Source organism: Callithrix jacchus, chromosome 9 (genome assembly GCF_049354715.1).
Source record: "Callithrix jacchus isolate 240 chromosome 9, calJac240_pri, whole genome shotgun sequence".
In the NCBI taxonomy this organism is placed as follows: Eukaryota; Metazoa; Chordata; class Mammalia; order Primates; family Cebidae; genus Callithrix; species Callithrix jacchus.
In genome coordinates, this window is record NC_133510.1 from 98,021,541 (window position 1) to 98,030,250 (window position 8,710).

At 44.5% G+C, this 8,710-nt stretch overlaps 1 long non-coding RNA gene across 1 annotated transcript in view; it reads right to left on the minus strand.

Moving 5' to 3' along the window:
- Window positions 1-8,509, minus strand: part of LOC118144464 (uncharacterized) — a 35,070-nt gene extending 26,561 nt beyond the window's left edge. Inside the window, exons 1-2 of the long non-coding RNA XR_008473928.2 lie at window positions 8,262-8,509; window positions 3,658-3,834 (exon numbers count right to left, since the gene is read on the minus strand). This is a non-coding gene — a long non-coding RNA (uncharacterized LOC118144464). The remainder of the gene's footprint in view (window positions 1-3,657; window positions 3,835-8,261) is intronic.
- Between the last annotated feature and the right edge of the window lie 201 nt (window positions 8,510-8,710).

The window sequence follows — 8,710 nt, forward strand, 5'->3', positions numbered from 1 at the left end:
TAATGGACATTTGTCATTTGTGCCTGCAATTCCAGCACTTTGAGAGACTGAGGTGAGTGAATCACGATGTCAGGAGTTCGAGAGCAGCCTGGCCAACATGGCAAAACCCTGTCTCTACTAAAAATACAAAAATTAGTCGGGCATGGTGTTGGGCACCTGTAGTCCCAGCTACTTGGGAGGCAGAATCAGGAGAATCCCTTGAATCTGGGAGGCGGAGGTTGTAGTAAGCCAAGATCATGCTGCTGTACTCCAGCCTGGGTGACAGAGACTCTGTCTCCAAAAAAAAAGAAAGAAAACAAACAAACAAACAGAACACATTTCCTAAGACCCTTTGCTGCTAGGATATAGACATTTGACTATCTTCCAACAAATCCAAACCTAAACAAGACTTGGAATATAGGTGACAGGCTGCAGACACAGAATTCTAGTAAGTCTGGACACAACAGTGCCTGGCCTTCTGCATGAACTGCAATGGGGTCCTGGTGGTCAGTTCTGGTTTTATAGATGTTAAGCATCATCTAGCAGCAACAGCAGGATTTCTTCTAGAAGAGTCTTAGGATATCTGGGACATGTGGGATGCTTGGACATTCCTCCTGGCTGCTTCACTTCTGGTGGTATAATATCCAGGCTTTGTTTCTTGGCCCTTCTAGAAATTCTAAGAAATGCCATGTAATAAAGTTCCGCTGAAACTAGCCAGACTGGATTTTTCTCCTGAAAGAGATCCCAAGGTATTGGGAATCAGGAATTGACTAGGTGACTTGGTTGGGTTTGAAAGTAGTAAGGACAGGATATGGGAAAAACATGACATCTGGTGGCCAGAAAGTCACTAAAACTATTGTTAGAGAAGTTAGTATGACACTATTCCTGCCTGTGTCTGCTTTTTCTTTTTATTTCTTTTAAGACTGAGTCTTGTTCTGTTGCCCAGGCTGGAGTGCAGTGGTACGATCTAGGCTCACTGCAACCTCTGCCTCCTGGGTCCAAGCAATTCTTGTTCCTCAGCCTCCGAGTAGCTGGGATTACAGGCGTGCGCCACCACAGCTGGCTAATTTTTGAATATTTTTAGAGACGGGTTTCACCATGTTGGCCAGGCTGGTCTCAAACTCCCAACTTCAGGTGATCTGCCCTCCTCGGCCTCCTAAAGTGCTGGGATTACAGGTGTGAGCCACCACACCTGGCTGCTGCCTCAGTTTAGATAGAGGCATCAACAGACTAAATCTCAAGATGCGAAAATTAGATTGAGACCAACCACCACACCCCCTCCCTGCCACCTACCTCACCCTGCCATGCATGATTTAGAACAGGAGGGAAGAAGACCTGATTCCACATCTCCTAGGGCTCTCGATGAAATCAAAGATATAAAAGGGGTCAGTGGGAGGATTTAGGAGACTATGGTTGAGAAGATTGTTTCGAAGAGACTTTTGCTCTGCTGTGAGCCCTCTCCCCTTAGGATGAGGGGCAGAGGCGCTGTCTCCCAACCCTAAGCCTAGTGAGGTTTTTAGTTGTCCACTGGGAAAACTTTGAAACGGGTGCCTTGCAGTTGGAAGACACAGAAGACTGGGGCAGCCTAACGAGCAAGAAACTTAGAGCACGCTGCAAACTGAAGTCTGACTTCACCAAGAAAATTCAGAATGTGTTTCTCCGTAACAAAGCTGGCTACCTGCTTTGGAGATGGAAGAACAAGCAGGGCTTCCATTTTGGGATCAGCAGGCACTCCTGGAGTTTACTGAGGCAAAGGATGAAGGAGACTTCATAAGTCCATATGAAGGTAACACAAGACAAAGCCTTGGGTCCTGTCTAACAGGTCCTCTTAGAAGGACCTCCACAGAAAGCAGCTGAGCATGCTCAGCGGGATACCCAGAGGCTCAGGAAGGAGTTGAATAGAGATACATCCACCTGAGTCTCCCGAATTGCAGGAGCAGGGGCCTGCAGGAAGCCACTCCAACATTCCTATTCAAGGGCCGGAAGAAAAAGAACCAGCTTGAGCTGGTCCAGGCCCCCGGGGGTTACCAGCTCTAATCATCTGCAGGCCCAGAGAGATGAAGCTACCAGATCAAGTAGTGACTCACTTACCCCTCTTTCCTCTAATTTCTACCCTACCATAAACCCTGGAAGAGAAAGAAAATGACAGCTGGCGGGTGGGTAGAAGTGAGGGCGAGCAGGAAAGAGAAGCCATAGAAGCTGCCAAAAGTTTCCTCCAGGGCTAAAGGAAGGTCATGTTCTCTTTCTCTAACCCCTGAATAAAGTGTAAAGAGTTGGTGGGAAACAAATATAAAATTGTGTTTTGATTATATCATGAGTTGTGTTCATAGATGTCCATGTCACCCAGTGGGAGAACCAAAATTATCACCTCCAGTGACATAGAATGAAGTGCCTATTGAAAGCAAGGTTCTGGGGGACTGCAGAGGGGGGATTATAAAGGCCACGAGGTGAACAGTTCCATCTGACTGCACGATGAAGTTTCAAGAAAAAAATTACATTTTCAGGGATTTAAATTCTCACTTTGAAGCATGGTCAGTGAATGAGAAAGTTTCTGTGACTTCCCTCAAATACTCTTTTATGTCATGAGGTACAAGGCTAATGAAGCTGAAAATCTGAGGCAGAGACAGAGCCTGAAGATGGATGAATCACAAAATCGACTGAATTCACAGTCCCGCTATGTCTTTCAGGGCATTGATTGGGAAAAGGTGGTTCTTCCCCTGAGTATTGGAGTGGAAATATTCTGAAGGTGTCAGATAACCCCAAGAATCTGAAAGCCCAGAACTCACAGAGCCTCACAGGCCAATAAAATGAGAGCAGCCCTTCCTCCCATTCTGATGAGGCTGGTCCTGTTTTATTAAGAGACCCTGTAAGGAGTGCACTGAATGGTCACCTTGCAAGGGGATGTCCTCATGGCCCACCCTTACTCTGCTCATTATCTCCAGATCCACACTTAGAGTCAGATTCTAGAATGTCCTGAAATCAAAACCAAACCTGGGAAGAGAAGACTTGCATACCAAAAGAATAGCAAGATTACGCGGGAAAGTATTCTGAGAATGTTAGGATGAGAAGAACATCATTTTAGATTGGTCAAATTCATCTCATAGATACCCTCCCCGAGAATCCTGGAGTCAACATGCTAGATTAAACAAGTGAAAGAGGTTTGCTTGGCTGTCTAAAAATGAGTCTCACTGGTGGCCTGAGCAGGGTGGTCATATGCCACACATTCCTTGATGTGCTGTGGAAAAAGGAACCCAAAGCCTTAGGAGATATGAATGTGGTGTATTATTCCATTTTAATGCTACTATAAAGATGTTACTGGAAACTGGATAATTTATAAACAAGAGGTTTACTTGACTCACAGTTCCACGTGGCTAGGGAGGCCTCAGGAAACATACAATCATGGCGGAGAAAGCAGAGGGGAAACAGGCACTTTCTTCACAAGGTGGCAAAAGAGTGAGGGAGCTCAGGAAAAATGCCACTTCTAAACCATCAGATCTCGTGAGAGCTCACTTAGTATCACGAGAACAGCATGGTGGGGAAAACTGCCCCTGTGATCCAATCACCTCCCACCAGGTCCCTTCTTCCACGTGTGGGGATTACAATTTGAGATGAGATTTGAATGGGGACGCAGAGCCAAACAACCAGTTTGAGTGGATTTATAATCGCTGATCTACTCACCCAACTCCAGAAAAATGTACTTTGGTGAGAGAAGTGTTGGCATTCTTGAAAAGTGGATGCCCTCTGTAGACCAGGGATGAGAGTGGAACATGCTTTGATGGAAAGAGGTTTCCTGGAGGGGCAGACACCAGCTTTAACCTTCAGGGGCAAGCACATGAGCTTCAGCAAGTGAGCTTCCTGAAGAAAAGCAGAAGACTTAGATGTGATTATCAGAAGGATTTGACTCTTAAGGATATTCGAGAGTGCTTAATAGATCCTAGAGCCTTTGGGGCTGGAATACATGGACGCTAAAGTCTGACCTAATTTGAATGACAACAAAATCTAAGTCTGGGGAACAGAGGACTGATTAGTCGTGATGATGGTGAGTCCAGTCTTTCACCGAATCCCAGGCCTGAGTCACTTTCCAAACGCAGAGCCCTTTGAAATAGTATGGAGACCAGATGCTCCTGAGGAACAACCCAGCAATGCCAGCACAGAGTGTACTGAAGTCTTCCTCTTTCCTTTAGGGAAGGCACTTGGAACAATTGACCAGGGCAATTGGACCCTGGGAAAAGGAACTCATAGCCCTTTCAGGATGATTATCTCCTAACTAATGCTAATCCTGGAGGCCCCAAATGCCATCTGCGATTCTCTGGTAAGCGTACAGAATTTTATGGATAATGGCTGGTAATGGGGCTTACTCACGGGGGAACTGTTCCCAGTGACCTCGGTGGGTCCTTGAACTCATCTTATAGTTACTTCCTTAGCTCTGGAGTGCTTAGTTGTAATCGAAGTACTGGCAGAAGAGTCACACTGGCTCCCTGCCCTGTGACGGGAATGTTACTACAGTTGGAGCTATTAAGAGGGAGGCTCTGGAATAGTCCCTCCCGAAATAATAAACCGAATGCCTTGTGTTTATTAACTCACTGCATTTTCACAACAACCCTATGATGTAGGCAGTATGGTCTCCCCATTTATAAATAATTCTCTGAGGTACAGAGAATTTAGCAATTTGCCCACATTTACATAGCGAGTAAAAGTGAATTCAAACCCATTCAAATTCTAGAGTCCACACACCAAGTAAAAATCCTCAGTCAGGCCGGGCACAGTGGCTCATGCCTGTAATCCCAGCACTTTGGGAGGCCAAGGCAGGAGGACCACTTGAGCCCAGGACTTTAAGACCTCTAAGGGCAACACTGTGAGACCCTGTCTAAGAAATTAAAAAAAAAAAATTAGCTGGGCCTGGTGGTGTACCCTTGCAGTCCCAGCTACTCTGGAGGCTGAGGCAGGAGGATCACCTGAATCCAGGAGGTTGAGGCTGCAGTGAGCTACGATCGTGCTATGGCACTCCAGCCTGGGTGACAGAGGGAGACATTGTCTCAAAAAACTAAAAATAAAAAATAAGTCCTCAGGCAGCTGAAATGCTTGCTACAGGCAAAAGAGACATCAAAGGAGTGGTGGGGGAAGGATGTTATAAGCACCAATTGTGCCCTTGTGAATACTGTTCAAACAAGGAACGAAGGAGCTTTTCATGTTGAGAAGGAGTATAGTTAAGAGGCTAAGTGCAGAGAATTTGAAGTCAGACTGGATGGGTTCAGATCCCAGATTCACTGCTGAAGATGCTGAACCACTTTCGTTCTTTTTTTTTTTTTTTAGAGATGGCATCTCGCTCTGTCACCCAGGCTGGAATGCAGTGTCGCAATCTCAGCTCACTGCAACCTCTGCCTCCCAGGTTCAATCGATTCTCCTGCCTCAGCCTCCTGAGTAGCTGGGATTACAGGCATGTGCCACCACGCCCAGCTAATTTTTGTATTTTCAGCAGAGACGGGGTTTTACCATGTTGGTCAGGCTGGTCATGAACTCCTGACCTTGTGATCTGCCCGCCTCAGCCTCCCAAAGTGCTGGGATTACAGGTGTGAGCCCCCATGCCCAGCTTGTCAAACCACTTGTGTGTGTGTGTGTGTGTGTATCTTCCCACAGGAAAAGTGCAATGTTGAAGTGCAAGAACGGCGATGCTTGTGTGATGGGGCTTTTGCTTTAGGTGAGCTGAACAGCATCCTTGTTTCCTAGAAGTTCCCAGTAAAGGGAACTACCCTAAAGCCAGGTTCCTGAAACTGTGCAACTATCCTTTTCTGTTTCTTTCTTTCTTTTTTTTTTTTTTTTTTGGAGAGAATGAAAGAAAGAGAAAAAAAAGGAGTGAAGAAGAAGAAGAAAGAGGAAGAAAAAGAGGGAGAGAGAACGGAAATGTTGCTTTATTCTAAAAATGGGTATTGAAAACCTCTTTTATGCCAATAATCGTGCTTAATAATGGCCGATCAATATTTCATTTAAACTTATGAGTAGGTGCAATGTGGTACTGACAAAAATGTATATTTTGTGTATTTAAAGTGCAGAGCTCTATAAATGTTTATTAAGTTTACTTGTTCTGGATCTGAGTTCAAGTCCTGGATATCTTTATTAATTTTCTGTCTCATTGATCTATCTAATACTGATGTTGAAATCTCCCACTATATCTTTTTTTTTTTTTTTTTTTTTGAGACGGAGTCTTGCTCTGTTGCCCAGGCTGGAGTGCAGTGGCTCGATCTAGGCTCACTAATGCAACCTCCACCTCCTGGGTTCAAGCAATTCTCTGCCTCAGTCTCCCAAGTAGCTGGGATTACAGACACCCACCACCATGCTCAGCTATTTTTTTTTTTTTTTGTATTTTTTAGCAGAAATAGGGTTTCACTATCTTGGCCAGGCTGGTCTTGAACTCCTGACTTCATGATCCACCTGCCTTGGTCTCCCAAAGTGCTGGCATTACAGGTATCAGCCACTGCACCTGGCCAAACAACTTTCTTAACTTCTCTTTGGTTCAATTTCCCCATAGGTTAAAAGAAGTGGGGAGAAGGGAATACTGATAGTTCTTATTTAGGAGGCTTAAGAATTAAATTAATTAACATTCATGTAAAGTGCCTGGAAGGCAATTTTGCTATTATTATCTTCCTTACTGTATCGAGTACATTTTTATGCAGTTAACTGATTTTCTCTTTTATTTCTTTTTATTTATTTCTCTTTTTTTTTTTTTTTTAGTCTCACTGTTGCCCAGGCTGTAGTGCAATGGCGTTATCTCGGCTCACTGCAACTTCCGCCTCCTGGGTTCAAGTGATTATCCCACCTCAGCTTCCCGAGTAACTGGGACTACAGGCACCTGCCATCATGCCCGGCTAATTTTTATATTTTTGTAGAGATGGGGTTTCACTATGTTGGCCAGGCTGCTCTCGAACCCCTGACCTCAAATGATTCACCCACCTCGGCTTCCCAAAGTGCTAGGATTACATGCGTGAGCTGCTGCACCTGGTCTTTTTCATTTCTTATAGCTTTTCTCCCACTATTTGGTATAGTCTATGTTAATGATGGCCAACTTTACAACTTAGTTCAGAGGTTATAGAATAACAAGATGGGCTTATTATTATTATTATTATCATTGAGACAGAGTCTTGCTCTGTCACCCAGGCTGGAGTGCAGGGTGATCATAGCTCACTGCAGTCTCCAACTCCTGGGCTCAAGCAATCCTCCTGCCTCAGCCTCCTGAATAGCTGGGACTACAGGTGCACATCACCAGGAAGAGGGCTTATTATTAAACTTGAGGAGGAACAACCATCACTCAGAAGTCCTGGACTTGGAGACAAATTCAGGAGCTGCTGACTTGAGGTCTTTCCTTAGGGAAGAGTGTGAACACGTTCTCATTTTTACAAGGGATAGTAACATTATCTCAAGTTACAGAAAGTTGTATAGCTTAAAAGTAGATTTTTTTTAAAATTTTTTATTGGATTTTAGGTTTTGGGGTACATGAGCAGAGCATACAAGACAGTTGCGTAGGAACACACATGGCAGTGTGCTTTTCTTTCCTTCTCCCCTTCACCCACATTTGGCATTTCTTTTTTTTTTTTTTTTTTTTTTTTGATATGGAGTCTCGCTTTGTCACCCAGGCTGGAGTGTAGTGCCGCAATCTTGGGTCACTGAGGTTGCTCTGCCTCCTGGGTTCAAGTGATTCTTCTGCCTCTGCCTCCAGAGGAACTGGGGCTACAGGCCTGCACCACTGTGACTAGCTAATTTTTTGTGTGTGTTTTTAGTAGAGATGGGGTTTCACCATGTTGGCCAGGCTGGTCTCAAACTCTTGACCTCAAATATTCCACCTGCCTCACCCTTCCAAAGTGCTGTGATTACTGGCATGAGCTACCATGCCTGGCCTTAAAGGTAGATTTGCTGTGGATAATTTGCCTTTAAAAATTACGACTAGGGTGAATGTTCAATAATATTCACCTGTAGTTATTCAATTAGTTATAACACGGGTTACTGATGCTAATGCTGATAATAGTATCAGACTGTAGAGTTCGTAGAATAATTACTTCATGTAATCTATTACATTAAACTGTAAGTTCCATGAAGGTCAGGGTCTTTTCTCTCTTGTTTACCGTCGTTTACCCAGAGCTACTGCAGTGTGCTGTGCCCAGGATCTCTCAATAAATATTAGGATAAATGACCCATTTATTTTGGTATGAAGATTGCATTAGTTACCTATTGCTGGATAACAGATGACTACAAGTTTAGCAGCTCAGAACAGCACGCATTTATTATCTCACCATTGCTGTGGGTTCAGGTCGGGAGTCCAGGCATCTGTTTGTTGGGTTCTCTATTCCAGAGTTTCGTCTGAAAGCTGCAGTCGCATTTCTGACCAGGATTGCAATCTCATCTCATATGGTCGTTGGCAGAATTCAGTTCTTCATGGGATGTTGGACTGAGGACCTCTGTGTTTTGCTGGCTGGGAGTTGGAAATTATCTTCAGTTCCGGACACATAGGCCACTCATAGAGCAGCCCACAGCAGGACTCCTCAATTCATCAAAACCAGGAAGGAAGAATGTGTTAGCAAGAAGGACATTACAACCTTCTGTAACATACTAATGTACATGTAATCACATACATCTCGTGATCTATCTATTAAAAGCAACTGACAGGTCCCACCCACACCCAAGGGGAAAGAATTACACAGAAGCATGAGTGCCAGGTGGCAGGGATCACTGGAGGTCGTCC